Below are 15,418 nucleotides of genomic sequence, written 5' to 3'. Positions count from 1 at the left end.
GGTTACCAACGTGGTATCAATATTGGAAACGTAAGTCACGTGATTTTCGTAGTATTTTTCTACGCGGATTAGTGTGGTGGTTCATTAGTGACGTTTTTTTTAGTTGGTTATTTAACGACGCTGTATCAACTACGAGGTTATTTAGCGTCGATGAGATTGGTGATAGCGAGATGAGGCCGAGGATTCGCCTTAGATTAGCTCGCATTCACCTTACGGGAAAACCTCAGAAAAAAACCAACCAAGTAATCAGCCCAATCGGGTATCGAACCCGCGCCGAGCGCAACTTCAGACCGGCAGGCAAGCGCCTTAACCGACTGAGCCACGCCGGTGGCTTTCATTAGTGAAATACAGAGTGAATCAAAAGTCTGGAACCATGTAATTATCTTCCATACGGGCTATTCCATATGAAATCGATCAGTAAAAAACCTCGCATTTTTTTTATACTTTAATTTTTTTCCGTGCTTATACAAGGTGCCGAGGGGAGTGCATTTTCAAAAATTTACTATCGAAATTCAAACGGTTTTCGTATTATTGAGCGACAAATTTAGCGTATTTTATAAAAACAAGCCTCTTTCTGCGTTCAGAACTCTGGAACCATTTACTGCAGAGTTTTGAACGAGAGCTTATTTTGAAGCTCACATTTGGTAGGTTATGTTAAGAAGTAATCCTTGCTTTTATTGTGCACAGAGAGACAGATAATCTGATTTTACTTGCTTTCAGGCATTTTGGTCATTTGTAAAAATGTAAAAAAAAAATATTGAGAAAAAAAATTGCTTATTGAGAGGGATTCGGCATTGTTTGATTAGTGGCTCGGAAATAAGTTTCGAGGGTATTAAATAAATTATTTTCACACGCCTAGATTTGAACGGCGCAGTACCCCACGCACTGGCCGAGAGCTGAAGATAAGCGAGCATTGGGCGTCATTTTACTCCTGTGTTTATGAAAACTTGTGATAAAGCTAGCCCAGCCATGACTGCTAGACGACACATCACGTGTTTGCCTCCTGGACTTGCTTGTCTCGACTACCTACAGTAAGCTGGTTAGTTCACGTGCGTACTATTTATTTTCTTTATTTGATATTTTCAATACTTTCTTATCAACGTACCACTAGTAAAAAATATGTGTTTATTTGTACTTTCAATGCGGAAACTAACCATATATTTTTTAAATATTTTTTCATGGCCAAAGGCGTCTTAATGAAGAAAAATCCAAAGTTCTCCATGTCCATAAAAAGTAAGAAAAACTGTTTACATGTCAATATAAACTTTAACTTCTCAGCATAAAAATAAACCATGATTTTGATCATTGGTTGAAAGGGTTTAGGAGTCACAACAGTTTAAAGTTACTAATTTTATGAGAATATGACAAATTTAAATATTATTAATTTAAACACTATTAAGTTCTGATGCCTCTGTCTCCGGACAGAAAAAGTTTCATTGTATTTAAAAATTGCAAGGTCAATTTTCTCTATATTTCGGTTGATTTGAGGTGAAATAGCCCATATGCTTGATTTTCGATTACCATAGTTGTTACTAAGCGCTTTCAGAATAAGAAGGCATATACATGAAAGGCGGAGTTAGTTCAGGCCGGTCTATCTCGACTAGCCAGTAACAGTGAAGCGGTGTTGCCTAGTTAAATCGTCGCGAAGTCTTGCTGAAGCGTAGCGTATTAGTTTCTTGCGCGCACAATACTTATGGCTAGGAATGAATTTTAAGTTATGCCATTAGATAGAGCTCCGAATTCTGAATCCAACAGTACAAGAATGACAATTGTATGTCAACTGGTTCGCGTGTTATCGCTTTAAGACTAAACAGAGATATCCAACCTACAGCATAGAACACGTTTTGCTCTGAATTCCGTCTCTGTAAACGAAGATAGAATCTGTTTATTTTCAAATTCAGATGTGGATTGTTTTCTCTTGTGTGATGTGTAACTTACCGTAACAATGTCTCTTGACTCTTGAAGGGATTGCAATTGGCTCTGGTGTTTCATCTGTTATACGCAAAAGGATAGTCCTACACTCACAAGCGAGGAGTATGGAATTTTTGTATATAATTTTTTTAAAGGACTAATTTATGATGCTTGCGTGTCAGTTCTTCACAAACAAAGAATCTGACTGCAGAGGCGTGTGGTTTAGAAGTGCATACGTTATCTCATATTCTCGGACATGACAAATAGATAATTAAATTAGGTGGTATACTTGAATTTAGCTCTCCTGGAAAATAATGCAAAACAAACGTGTTAATTATTTGTACAATTTTCAGAACCGTGTATTACTTCATCGTACGATATTTGAAATATATTAGTAGTATGTGTTAGCAGTGCCATTATAATAGAACGTGGAAAGAAGAAGAAAGCTGGGAATAACCATAGGTGCGATATTCACTTTTCATTGGAATATTATACATGGTATAAGACGAAATATTGCATAAACATATGATATATTTGGATGATATTGTAAACATAAACACTCCTGCCTCTTTTTCCATGAATTATACGAAGAGCATTAACAACATTCTTCCTTAAGAGCATTAGAAAACTTTATAAAATGAAGCACATTAACTATATTTCACTTTTAAAATAAATACAGGCATGCTAGGAACGAGGAGATTTTATAATTCCAAAACTCAAGTTCTATTTTAAACACCTTTCGTTATATATATTACACTTTATACGTTTTTTTTTCTAATGTACAATTTTATCTTCAATATATTAACGATATTATTGGATTACGGTTTTCATATTCGCTTCTTTACAACTACCTTCACTCGTAGGTTTATATTGCCACAGGCTAGAGTGATAGAACATAGAATCCTGGACTTCTAGGTAGGTATAAGCTTGAGGATTAAATTAAATTAGATAGACTTGATTTAACAAAGTAAAAGAAAGTAATCTTCAGTTTCAATATGAATACTGAATTAGGCCTACATATGAACAGATATGCTTATATTCTTATAGCCGGATTCTTAGCCAGAATATGGGACACTGGACCTCTAGATATGTAAAAATTAGATGATAAAATAAAATTAGATAGACTTAGTTTAACAAAGAAATATAAAATAATCTACAGTTTCAGTATGAGTACTGAATTATATATGAACACACGTTGCATTATAGCCAGATTCGTAACCAGAATATAGAACCCTGGACCCCTAGGTATGTATAAGCTAGAGCAGACGTCTCAATAGGGCCTTCTCAGAGCATTTCCTCCTCTTTCTCTTTTTCAATGTAAGAGTGAAACAAGATGCAGGAGCAGTTCGTGTATCTCCGGATGACGTCATTGACCGCGACGTTTGAATAGACATCTGCAACCGCTACGATGTAACAGTCAGTCATTGTGTCCATCTCCGAGGAAAGAATGTTCTTATTACCGCAAATGTATGAAGAAATAAAAGATTTCATAAGGAAAGCGAAATTGTGGGAGACGCAAGTTTCAGTGGGTACCACTTTATTAATCCAAAATTGTTACCTGATTTGAATCAAGACCAGTGTAACAAATATAATGAAATACTGAAGGACTTGAGAAAAGAATTTCAAACCAGATTTAAGATTTGAATAGTTCTAATTTAAAATAATTGCTTGTGAATTTCTAAGATGTTTAGGTTATTTTTAATTATTGAAAACATTACGAAATATATTATTTAACTATTATTGTAATTAATATATTAATATTAGCGTAACGTAAGAATACTTACTTTAACAACCAACAAGTTTAATTGTAATTTTATTATTATTATTTAATTGAATTTTATTTTATTAAATATAGTATAAACTTAAAAAAAGGGCGATACCAAGAACCTTTACTAGAAATGAAATATTGTTATTGTTTGGTCAACTGTCTGAAGACAGGTCTGAACCTCACAAGTGATACCAACAAGGCACCACTTATGAGTCAACTAGGCCAGGAGATAATGGAGTAAGGTGGCCAGTTCCTTGTGCTTAAATAATTACGTAACATGTATGGTTCTTCGTGCTTCATATGTCTTCTTTTTACTCATTGATAGTATATAATTAGAAAATAAATGTATTATTATTATTATTATTATTATTATTATTATTATTATTATTATTATTATTATTATTGCAAACTACTTAAGAAATTCCTTCCGAAAACAACCGTCTATTGTGACAGTGCAGCTTTGTGGCATTTCTCCCGCGACAGTTACAACTTAGCTCGCTCATGCTTGTAACATTAATCAGCGATCGGCTATCTTCGGGTACTGCGCTTATCTCTTCAGCTGATTACGTTATTTACACTTGCTCTCTGTAACAACTTTTATGCGTTGGCCTTGAGACGCCTGAGCTAGAGAATTAAATTATATAGGGTCCATTTAACGGAGGAAAAATAAAATACTTTCCAACTTCAATACTAAATTACGTATCTACAGATATGTTTTCGTTTTGTTATCGCTAGATTCTTAGGCTGCCCCTACAAACAAACTGTACCTTATCTTTCTTCTGGAGAAATAAACAATAATAAATTCAGCTTTGCTGTACAAGAAAGTCTGAGTAAGAATTAAAACATTCTTTCTCAGACATTAGCAAAGTAAATTTCTACATATGTCACTTTATTTCGCAAGTCAGTGACTCCAAGAGCTACTGATCTATGAAGCGAAGAAGTGATAAAAATTGAGATGAGAATTACTTCAGTAAGAGTAATTATATTTAAACATTACACACAATGAAGAAACAGGTCTCGACCCGCTCGCTCAGCGAGAGGGCTGCAACTGATTATGTTCTGTCCTTGTCTGTTGTCTCTGTCTTCCACGTCTCGTGCACCGTGCACTGTGTGACAACGTCGAACTGTTGCTAGCACTCAATTGGCTTAGGCCATATGCCTTCTTATTCTGAAACCGCTATAGTAGCCTATTTGTAAGACCAAATTTAATGCTCTACCAGTGACACATTCGATTCTAGCGCTCACCTACCTCAAAATTACAATAGTGTTTGTCATATCACTTGTTACGTACAGTTACGCAACTTTGCTAGTTTTCTTTCCACGTAATACCAAAACAGCAGAAAGTGCTGTAGCTGTCACTGGGGCTGCAAGTCTTAATAGTGATGTACCATAGAATCCAAACCAGTCAAACGCAAGTCCTGAACACAATGGAGCAACTAGTCGAGCTATCGAAGACATTCTCCGCCCTGAGCCCATGAGGGAACCTCTGTGATCGGAGATAATGGGGTAGGGTGGCCAGTACCTTTCCCCCGCCATTGCATAGTACTGACTAATAACCAGGGAAAGGATTTATATGTAAATACATATTTACTTATAAAGCTAATATAATTTATATTTTGCATTATCTTTATGTTTCACAATGTGTAGGGTTGAAAAATCCTACTTTTATTTTCCATATTTTTCCATATTTTAGAGTTTAGTACATATTTTCGTTAATTTCCATATATTTTCCATATTTCATATAAAACAGTCCATATTATATTAGGTTTAACAATAAAACAAAACAAAATTCCATTAACTTTTAAAAATACATTTCAACAATAGAGATTTAAACACATGTTCAGTAATCCCTTTAACATCAGAGTTATTTGAAAATTAGCAGTCCTATCAACAATGGGAAAGTAAGTTACAAAACTGTATTAATTTAATTTAAAATTTTTAACAGACTTCAGTTGTGCAGCTCAACAGTTAAATGCCAGTCAGAGTACACATAGGTTCAGTTTTGTAAATCATACTATAAAGACGGTAAATATGCCAAAAGTACGTCATTCAGTCAATTTAAAATCAAAACTAACAAGTTACATTTCAGAATTTAAAGAAGATGGTTTATCAACTGACAATAAAATATTATTTTGTAATTTGTGTCAGTGTGCAGTATCATCTACACAAAAGTTCCTGGTGCAACAACACATTACAACTAGTAAACATCAGGCCAACAAACAACTAAATTCCAAGCAGAGACAATTGTTTTTAACACAACCAACAACATCGAATGTAAGATCTGAGTTTAACATCGACCTGTGCCGTTCTCTCATCTCTGCTGATATTCCTCTCTACAAACTAAAGAATAAGGTCTTCAGGGAATTCCTTGAAAAATATACTCAACATACAATCCCGGATGAGTCAACACTTAGGAAGACGTATGCTCCATCCATCTACGATGAGACAATACAGAAGATAAGAGATGAAATTAAAGATAGTTCAATTTGGGTTTCCATTGATGAGACTCCCGACAAAGAAGGTAGACTTGTTGGTAATGTAGTTATCGGTTTGTTAAGTGAACAATATTCTGAACGAATTCTTTTACATTGTGATGTTCTAGAAAAGTGCAATAACAAAACTATAGTTAAACTGTTCAACGAAGCTATGGGTATCCTGTGGCCAAAGGGTATTATGTACGATAATGTGTTATTCTTTATTAGCGATGCTGCCCCTTATATGGTCAAAGCTGGACAAGCATTATCTGTTGTATATCCTATATTGACTCATTTTACTTGTGTGGCGCATGCATTTCATCGTGTGGCAGAAGTGGTCAGAGACAATTTCCCTAAAGTAGATTTGTTGATTTCATCAGTGAAAAAAGTATTTCTCAAAGCTCCCAGTAGAGTTAACGTGTTGAAAGAAATGTACCCTGAAATTCCATTGCCACCAAAGCCAATTTTAACTAGATGGGGTACATGGCTAGAAGCAGTTGAATATTATGCCGAACATATAGACTCTATTAACAATGTTCTCCTTGCATTGCACTCTGAAGATGCAGTCTCATTTGATACTGCGAAAACAGTTACCTGTGACATAAGTGTGAAGAATGACTTAGCTCACATTCAGCATACATTTTCATGCATCATAAAAACGCTCAAAAGTCTCCAAAATAGGCACCTTTCACTATCTGAAAGTTTTGAAATTATAAATAGTACTGTGGAACAACTGAATCGTGGTAGAGGTAAAGTTGCAGATGCAGTAAGAGCTAAGGTGGACACTGTACTTTCAAAAAACCCTGGATATGAAGAACTACAAAAGGTTGTTGCTGTGATGAATGGTGAATCAACAGTGAAGATTAACTTGGACTTATCCCCAGCAGACATTGTGAAATTGAATTATGTACCAGTTACTTCTTGTGACGTCGAACGCTCTTTTAGTCAGTATAAATCTATCCTCAGAGACAATAGAAGAAGATTCACTTTTCAGCACTTGAAAGAAATGTTTGTAACCTATTGTTATGGTAACAGACAATAAAAATTGTGTTTTGTTGAAACTACATTGGAAGATAAGGTACGTCCATTATATTTTTTGTTTAGTTTGATTAAAATGTACCAATATTTAACGTACATAGTCATTTTTTTATAATTTTAAGTCCATATTTAATTCCATATTTTGGTAAAAATCCATATTTAATTCCATATTTTGGTAAAAATAACTACATATATATTTACATATTTCATATATTTTTAGTCCATATAAATCCGTTCCCTGCTAATAACATACTCGTATTTTATTAATCAGACTTAAAATTTCAGGTTTTCATGATGACGGGATTATGATGAAGAGCTTGACTGCAGGTTGAAAACCCCCAGCCCTCAATGCTTCTCCACAACTTACCTGAATTAGATTCTGCCAGCAACTGGAGTTCTTCAAGATATCCGTTCTTCATCTAAACGTGTGAGTATGTGCTGCTTAAATAGATAGTTAGTTGCATTCCATGTTCTTGAAGCTAGCAAATAACATAATAATTACCTGTAAAACAATTGTTATTTACTGCCCGTGCCTCACTTCCTGAGCTGTTTCTTTGCGGGGCGAGACGCAGAGGGGGAGAGTGGGAGGTCCTGGGTACAGCATGTGCCTACTACCCTACATTCAACACATCGGCCTTTTCAGGATTCCTTTCGTCAGCTATGGAGCAAGATCAGCCATTGACAAGCGAATGTATAGGCTGTCCCCTCACAAAACAAATTATGTTCTTCTCATCAATTCCTGAAATTAAACACTAATACCAGATGTACACTACAGTCTCTACTCGAGATTATCGACCTAGTCGCGATTACGGTTGTCATGTGTACACATCCGTAAACTCTTTCCTATGGTAGTGTTTCTCAAACTTTTTCCACCGCGAAACCCCTTTTAATCTAAAGTGTAACTGCGGAATCCTTGTAATATTTTATTAGTATTTAATAATTAACAAACAAGTGAAAGCTAGTATATCAATAATTCTGTTCAGTGGGACGAATTTATTTGCTTTTTAAGCCTGCAATCTGGTTTTATGGCGGAAAGTTGTAGTCTCATTTCTACTGTACTTCTGCATTTTGTCTTTTCGGTATTTTCTTTTAGTGAACACATACACAGAGAATCCAGTGATGAAAGTGATAAGTATTATGGGTAATTTCCGTTTTAGATGTTCATTAAACATATTATTATTACGCATATTCTTGGATTATTATTATTATTATTATTATTATTAGTATTATTATTATTATTATTATCATCATCATCGGTGGTTTCATGTTAATATTGATTCATATTTTCGTAATATTTATATATTTTTATAGTATCCACTGAGTATAAAATAGCCATTGGAGCAGCCCAGTCGGCTAAGGCGCTTGCCTATCGATCCAGAGTTGCGCTCGGGCGAGGGTTCGATTCCCGCTTGGGCTGATTACCTGGTTGGATTTTTTCCCGAGGTTTTCCCCAACCGTAAGGCGAATCTCATGTAATCTTTGGCGAATCCCTGACCTCATCTCGCCAAATACCATTTCGCTATCATCAATCCCATCGATGCAAAATAACTTAGTAGTATATACAATGTTGTTAAATAACCAAGTAAAAAAAGTGTAAAATAAAATTTTAAATCATATAGGGCTCACGGAACCCCAGAACGTACTTTGAGAAATGCTGCTCTATGACAATTCAGACTGGAACAAGATTGGCCTAGTGTGTATATAAATTTTAGGTAATCGCCAACAGAAATAATAGCGATAGTGGTAACCACGATTACAGTATCCAGTATTATAAACAGTAAAGACCCCTGCAATGACATAGGATAATGTTTTCAGAACATGTAATATGCTGCCGTGCTGCACGCTGCAACTGCCGTGCCGGTCCGAGCAGACCTAAGAGGCGTGGTTATAAGCACTAGGAAGCTCTCGGTTCAGGACGTGAGACACGGGCAGTATGTTTATTTGTCTTGCACGCCAGTACAACTTTGAGGAAATTATTATTGCTTCTTGTTTATATCGTAAGGCTGTCACTGAAAATAATATTTTATCATGCTGGTGGTCTCGTATAATTAGAAATGATGCAGCATTAATGGTTTCTGCCCTAGTTACAAGTTTGCGCAACTACCACTTTTATTATAGTGCATGAATTGAATCGGGATTGAATTGTCACTTCTCCCAATATAATTTCAAATACTCGTACTTCTTTCTGAGAATGATATGTTTAAGCTCTCAGGAATCAACAGTGACACAACTCCATTAATTTGTGTTCAGTCCACCAAGATGTGGCAATTCCATTCCCAACCACCGAGCAGACAATCAGAATTATCACTTGTTCCTCATGCAGGCACATCTAGTCTATCTCTTTCATAACTGAAGCAATTAAGGTTTGTATTGCGAATGCTGACTACAGAGGCCCTGCAATATACATCATAATTTGAGTGTAGAAAATTATCTGATAAATGGATTCCCAAATTCCTGAACACTGATCAGAAACAACTCAAGAGTCATAGATTTTTTTATTGGGTTATTTTACGACGCTGTATCAACATCTAGGCTATGTAGCGTCTGAATGATATGAAGATGATAATGCCGGTGAAATGATTCCGGGGTCCAGCACTGAAAGTTACCCAGTATTTGCTCGTATTGGGTTGAGGGAAAACCCCGGAAAAAACCTCAACCAGGAAACTTGCCCCGACCGGGATTCGAACCCGGACCATTTGGTTTCGCAGCCAGACGCGCTGACCGTTACTCCACATGTGTGGACTGCAAGGGTCATAGAAAATTTCTAAGTTGCTTTACCACCATTTTGAAGAGAACTTTTTAAATATTTAAATCATGCTGCAACTATGGACGAGACATGGATATATAATTGCGATCCAGAAACAAGAGAAATGTCAAAAGAATGGAAGTATTCTCGTTTTCAACTCCCAAAAAAAGTCGCGTTAAAAATCAGCAGGAAAGGTTCGTGCACCATTTTTTGGGGGGTAAAAAATAGAATAATTATGACACACCACTTAGAACAAGATAAAATTGTGATGGGAATGTATTCATTATTAGCTAAACTTCGGGAAAAAATTGGAGAAACATTGTGGAAAAGTTTCCAAATGTGTGCTGTTCTTACAATATTTAAACAATAACTCACAAGTCCCTAGACTAGACAGCATTTCGGAAAGCGGTCGGCTGCTATATGCACCATAGCATTTCTGGTATGTGACGTCACAAGCTTGTACAGTAGAACCAATCGGAATCAGTCATTAACAAGTACTTCTCGAGTTCGTTTCTTCATGTGTGATTGTTTCAATATATTGAATAAGAACTACTAACATTGTGTGTGTCAGATAAATAAATGAAAGAAGAGACTGTAAAAAGACAAGTACTGCACAGGCAGGCACGCAAAATAGTGTTTAAGGCGTATAATTATTTTAAAAATGTTCATGCGGAGAACGCTGCCAGCCATCTTGATGCTGGCTGCAACGTTGCCAACACACAAGAAACGACTGCAGAAGCATATGTCGTGGGATTGAGAACCGTGCAAAGAATATTGTTAGTGAAGGAAAGAGTGTTTGTTTGGTGTCATGCTTACAGTAATGAACGGCTAAGGTCATTATTGTCTTTTGATAATTTAAATTCTCTCCTGCACTATTTGTATTGCACGTGCGAGTGAAGTACGATGTGGCAATGTTGTATGCTGCCTTGCTCTCTCTGTGTGTCTTTCTCGATGCAAACGGTAGCAGACTACTACCTTCCGAATTGCTGTCGACTCTAATTGCATTGTAGAAAATTGATGAATTTGGCTTTGAACTGATTGACCATCCTCCATACTCGCCAGATTTGGCTCTCTCAGACTATCACCTTATTTTCGAAACTAAAAAGCATAAAAAAGAAAGACGTTTTCATCGATAAGTACTATCAGAGAGTAGTTTGCAGACCAAGACAATTTTTCTTAAAAGACTTAAAATTGCTTCATGTTCGTTGTGCCATATATATATATATATATATATATATATATATATATATATATATATATACATATATAAAAATTTAGCTTCCCTTATCAAAAGGTTGCCAGATTTGACAAAGCGTATTACATATAATTTGGAAACACACCTAAAAGGTAAAATAATAAACATTTGAAACGGTTAGGGAATCGAATATACAAAATGTGCCCAATGTGCCCATTTACAGTTAAGAAAGGAGGAAAAATATATCATCAGATAGGTTAGAATGATTTGAATGCCATATACCGCGAGAAAAATAATAGTACGGATTTATTGGCATTGATATCTGAACCAATCAACAGCCATCGGTTAAGATAACTTTAAATTTCCATTATCACTCCCATACAAATGATTTCTCAATATCTGAACCGACCCTTTGAGGGCACTAATGGCTATTTCCTTCACAATGCTGTGTGTTAGCCTCAGGTTTTTACATTTGTATGGTACCTCGTGCTCCCACCATCAGACCTATTAGATCAATGTGGGACAGGCTATATTTAAAAACAGTTAAAAACTGAGCAAATAAAAGCTAGTTGTGAGATACAGTAAATTTTTCATCGTCATCGTCAGAGAGTGGTTTCTTTACCGGCGAACTTCGTAGGTGGATAGTAAATGGTTTTATATAGTTGACCATGTCTGATCAGCTGTTAAGTGGATGACAATATGATAACGTCATAATATAAGTTTTGCCTTGAAAAACAAGTACGGATCTTTAAAGTTGTTAATGTCATGTTTAGAAATAGATGTACAGGGGGGTCTTTTAATTCATTGTTATTAAGACATCTTGAAAATGAATCCACCAATTTTAAGGAATATTTCAGACTTTCTTCCAAAATGAATCCACCAATTTTAAGAGTTGCGTTGACGGAAGAATTACCTCCTAGCAGGAACCATCAATGCCTATAAGGCCTCTAGGTTAGTAATGTCAGTATGCCCTATTTGGGCGTGGGCTGTACCTTCTCGAAATATTGCCCGACTTACGATAATTATTATAGGGTGACCAGACGTCCTCTTTTGTCTGGACATGTTTTCCTTTTTAGGCCTCTGTCCGGGGTCCGGGCAGATTTTAAAAAAAAAAAAGTCCTTTTCGTAACTTGTATGCCTGATATTTTGAAATTATCTGATTTGACGCCTTTTCAAGTAATTAGCTTGTAGTTGACAGCAACATCGACAGAATATACTCTTTGCCAACGATCATAACTCTCTTTGCTTCTCCCTGTTACGGTCGTTGCTCAGAGGTAGCCAGGGCTGGGCAAAATACTGACATCCAAGTATTTCAAATACAAATACAAAATATTTCAAAGAATTGTATTTGAAATACAAATACAAAATACTTTTAAATAATTAACCAAAATACATTTGCATTTCAAATACTCAAAATACATTTGTATTTCAAATACTCGATACAATATATAAAGAAATAAGAATATTACTGAAAATCTAAAATATTATATTAACACTAAAAGTATTTTTATCTCGAAGTTTTATATAAACACTGTAACTGAACATTCTTCCTTTTCCCAGTCAGCAATGAAATTATGCTACCTCTGAATAATTACTGCTCCCTTTCAAAACAACAGTTTCTCAATAAGTTAATCAGATAAGGATCCCCTTGCTCGTGAATGAATAAATCCTGCAAAACAGAACAGTCTTTCTACAGGCGCAGAGGAACACAAACTTGTATTATCTTAATATATAAAATTGAATGTGGGTAGTAATGTATGTATGTATGTATGTATGTATGTATGTATGTATGTATGTATATATATATGTATGTATGTATGTATGTATGTTCTCTATACAAATCTACACGCTTTGACCGATATGTGCCAAAGTTTGCACATTTAACCTTCATAACCAGGAGAAGAACATGTCGTTGTTGTTGTTTTCTAATGCCAGGCGTTTGACAATAAAGTCATTTGACCTCTTGCACTCCAATATTTTTCAAAGATATTATCATGACTAGCCACTGAAGCACAGATTTTGAGGTGTTCCGAATCCATTTCTTGGTTTGAGTTAAATGGCAAGTTGTAGCCGATTTAAGTGAACACCATATTTTAACGTTTTGGTGGCTACTTCATTCACACACAACCCCCAAAATGTCTGGAGGACCACACCTCCTGTTGGTCGACGGGTCCATTGGACCTAGCTGGGAGATTTTGTTGATCACCAGCTTTCCCTCCTTAAGCCACTGGAGGACGATTTTAGTGCCATAGCAGGTCAGCACTAGGAACAGAAAAGTAGAAAGAGGAAGAAGGAAAGGGAAATGAACCCCTAGGCCTCGAATGCTCTAATGCCGTTGGGGTCGAAGAAAGTAAGAGTTCAGTCAGAGGACTGGATAGGAAAGGGTAAAGAGGGAATTAGGTATTGGATAGAGGAAAATTATACCAAATTCAGTCATTAACTCATCAAGCTGACCAGTACTAATGGATGAGTAGCCCCACCCTTTAGTTCAGCTCGTTAAATTATGCTTACTAACAGCTGCACCACGGGAAGGTAGGGATGAGACATTGGGTATTTGTCCAGGTTGGTTCCTTAAAGCCTTCAATGGGAAGGATTAATGGCTCTCCCCCCTGTATCCGACAGATACCCTTTTGCAGCCAGGAGAAGAACATAGGCTACATTAAAATTGTGCAAATGGAAGTTAAATTAATTAAATATGTAAAAAATAAAAATAAATAGATCAAATATTCATGTATTATATTAAAATGCAAAATCTTCTACAGTCAATTGTTCTTTATTATTGTCTGTTGTATTTAACATAGACATTCACGAGGCCTTGGAAATTTTAACACGAAATTAAATTACATTGTTCTTACACATCACGAAGGCTAAAACTAGATAATTCATGCAATAAGTATCTTTACGCAGTCCAGGACCGTATTATGAATTCCTCGATGCAGTTTTGTAGATAGTGAGCAGACTGTTTTATCCAATTGAATTCTAGAATTCTTCCAAACTACAAGGATTACTACCACATAATTTACTTAATATTGAATAGCCATAGTAGACCTACTATTGCGAAATACTGACCCATCAAAATTATGCACTAATAATAATTCGTGTCAAAAACTCATGCGAAACGTAATATGAGTGGCAATATTAACTGGAAAAACGATAGAAGATAATGTTTTTATCCCACGTATTGCTATTATAGCCATTCGATTTTAAGCAATTATTATAAGTTATAGTAATATTTGTGATAATATTATAATATTGCAATAATAATATAGAGCCTATTTTACTGTTACTGTTAACCCGTCTCTTATTAATAAGTTATGGTCACTAATGACTTGGCCGCTTATAGAAAAATATGATTTTCTGTTGTGGTAGTGTTCTACATTACCTTCTCCAGGAGAGTGAATTCTATGAGTATAGTCTCCGTTACTGCAAAACACCCTGAAATCCATATATTTGATGGAATCCATCCGTTACAGATTGTAGTTTGGCCTTGAAGGAAATTAAATATATTGTGGGCAGAAAGGCTTAATAATGCATAATGCCGTGGTACGATAAATGTTATCATCAATCACAATGTTAAATATCTTAAATATCCCTGTAGCATAAGGTTTTAATGTTGTTAAAACTCTATTCATAGGTGAGATGGAATTATTTCGATTAGTCAGTTTCTTTGGATATTAGTGGCACTTTCTTTAATATTCGTCACTAGGGAGGAGAAAACATAAGTAAATATGGTTCGTTTTGGTTTTATATAGTTCCCTTGCCGAGGTCTCCGATAACTCTAACAAACAGTTTATTTAGAAATAGACCAAAATTTAAAACCCGGGCAACGCCGGGTAATTTAAGCTAGTAGTCTATATTTTGGAATAGGAGATATTTATACCTGTTTTGAAAAACAGTCATAGTTACGAAAGTCAATGGAAATATCGGGTTGACACGAATTCGGTCCGAATAACTACATAGACCTGCCTGAAATATTCAATACTAGTTAGGTCGCAGGGTAAAATGAGTACAGTACTAGTTTGGTCCCTTCCATATAGGTGATTGTGGTTTTATTCATGGATGTTAAGATACATCTGCATATTAATCTATACTAATAATAAATCTGTAACCTAAATTTTTCTGGTAATTTTCGCTTTTCCAAAAATAATTGCTGTTGACATGTATAATTAACCGAAAATCGTTTATTTTTATTTTTGTTTGTATGTCTGTCTGTCGTAACTTCGATTTTAGGCTATGTGGCATTCAAAATATTTTATTTTAAAGGGGGGTTATAAGAGTGCTTGAAT

At 35.5% G+C, this 15,418-nt stretch overlaps 1 long non-coding RNA gene across 1 annotated transcript in view; it reads left to right on the top strand.

Moving 5' to 3' along the window:
* The window catches only part of LOC138701960 (uncharacterized), a 93,633-nt gene that overhangs the window by 9,320 nt on the left and 68,895 nt on the right, over nt 1–15,418 (top strand). Inside the window, exon 2 of the long non-coding RNA XR_011332734.1 lies at nt 7,477–7,618. This is a non-coding gene — a long non-coding RNA (uncharacterized lncRNA). The remainder of the gene's footprint in view (nt 1–7,476; nt 7,619–15,418) is intronic.

This window comes from Periplaneta americana, chromosome 6 (assembly GCF_040183065.1).
Source record: "Periplaneta americana isolate PAMFEO1 chromosome 6, P.americana_PAMFEO1_priV1, whole genome shotgun sequence".
In the NCBI taxonomy this organism is placed as follows: Eukaryota; Metazoa; Arthropoda; class Insecta; order Blattodea; family Blattidae; genus Periplaneta; species Periplaneta americana.
Note: the sequence above shows the minus strand (reverse complement) of the source record. Positions and strands in the feature narration are given on the sequence as shown.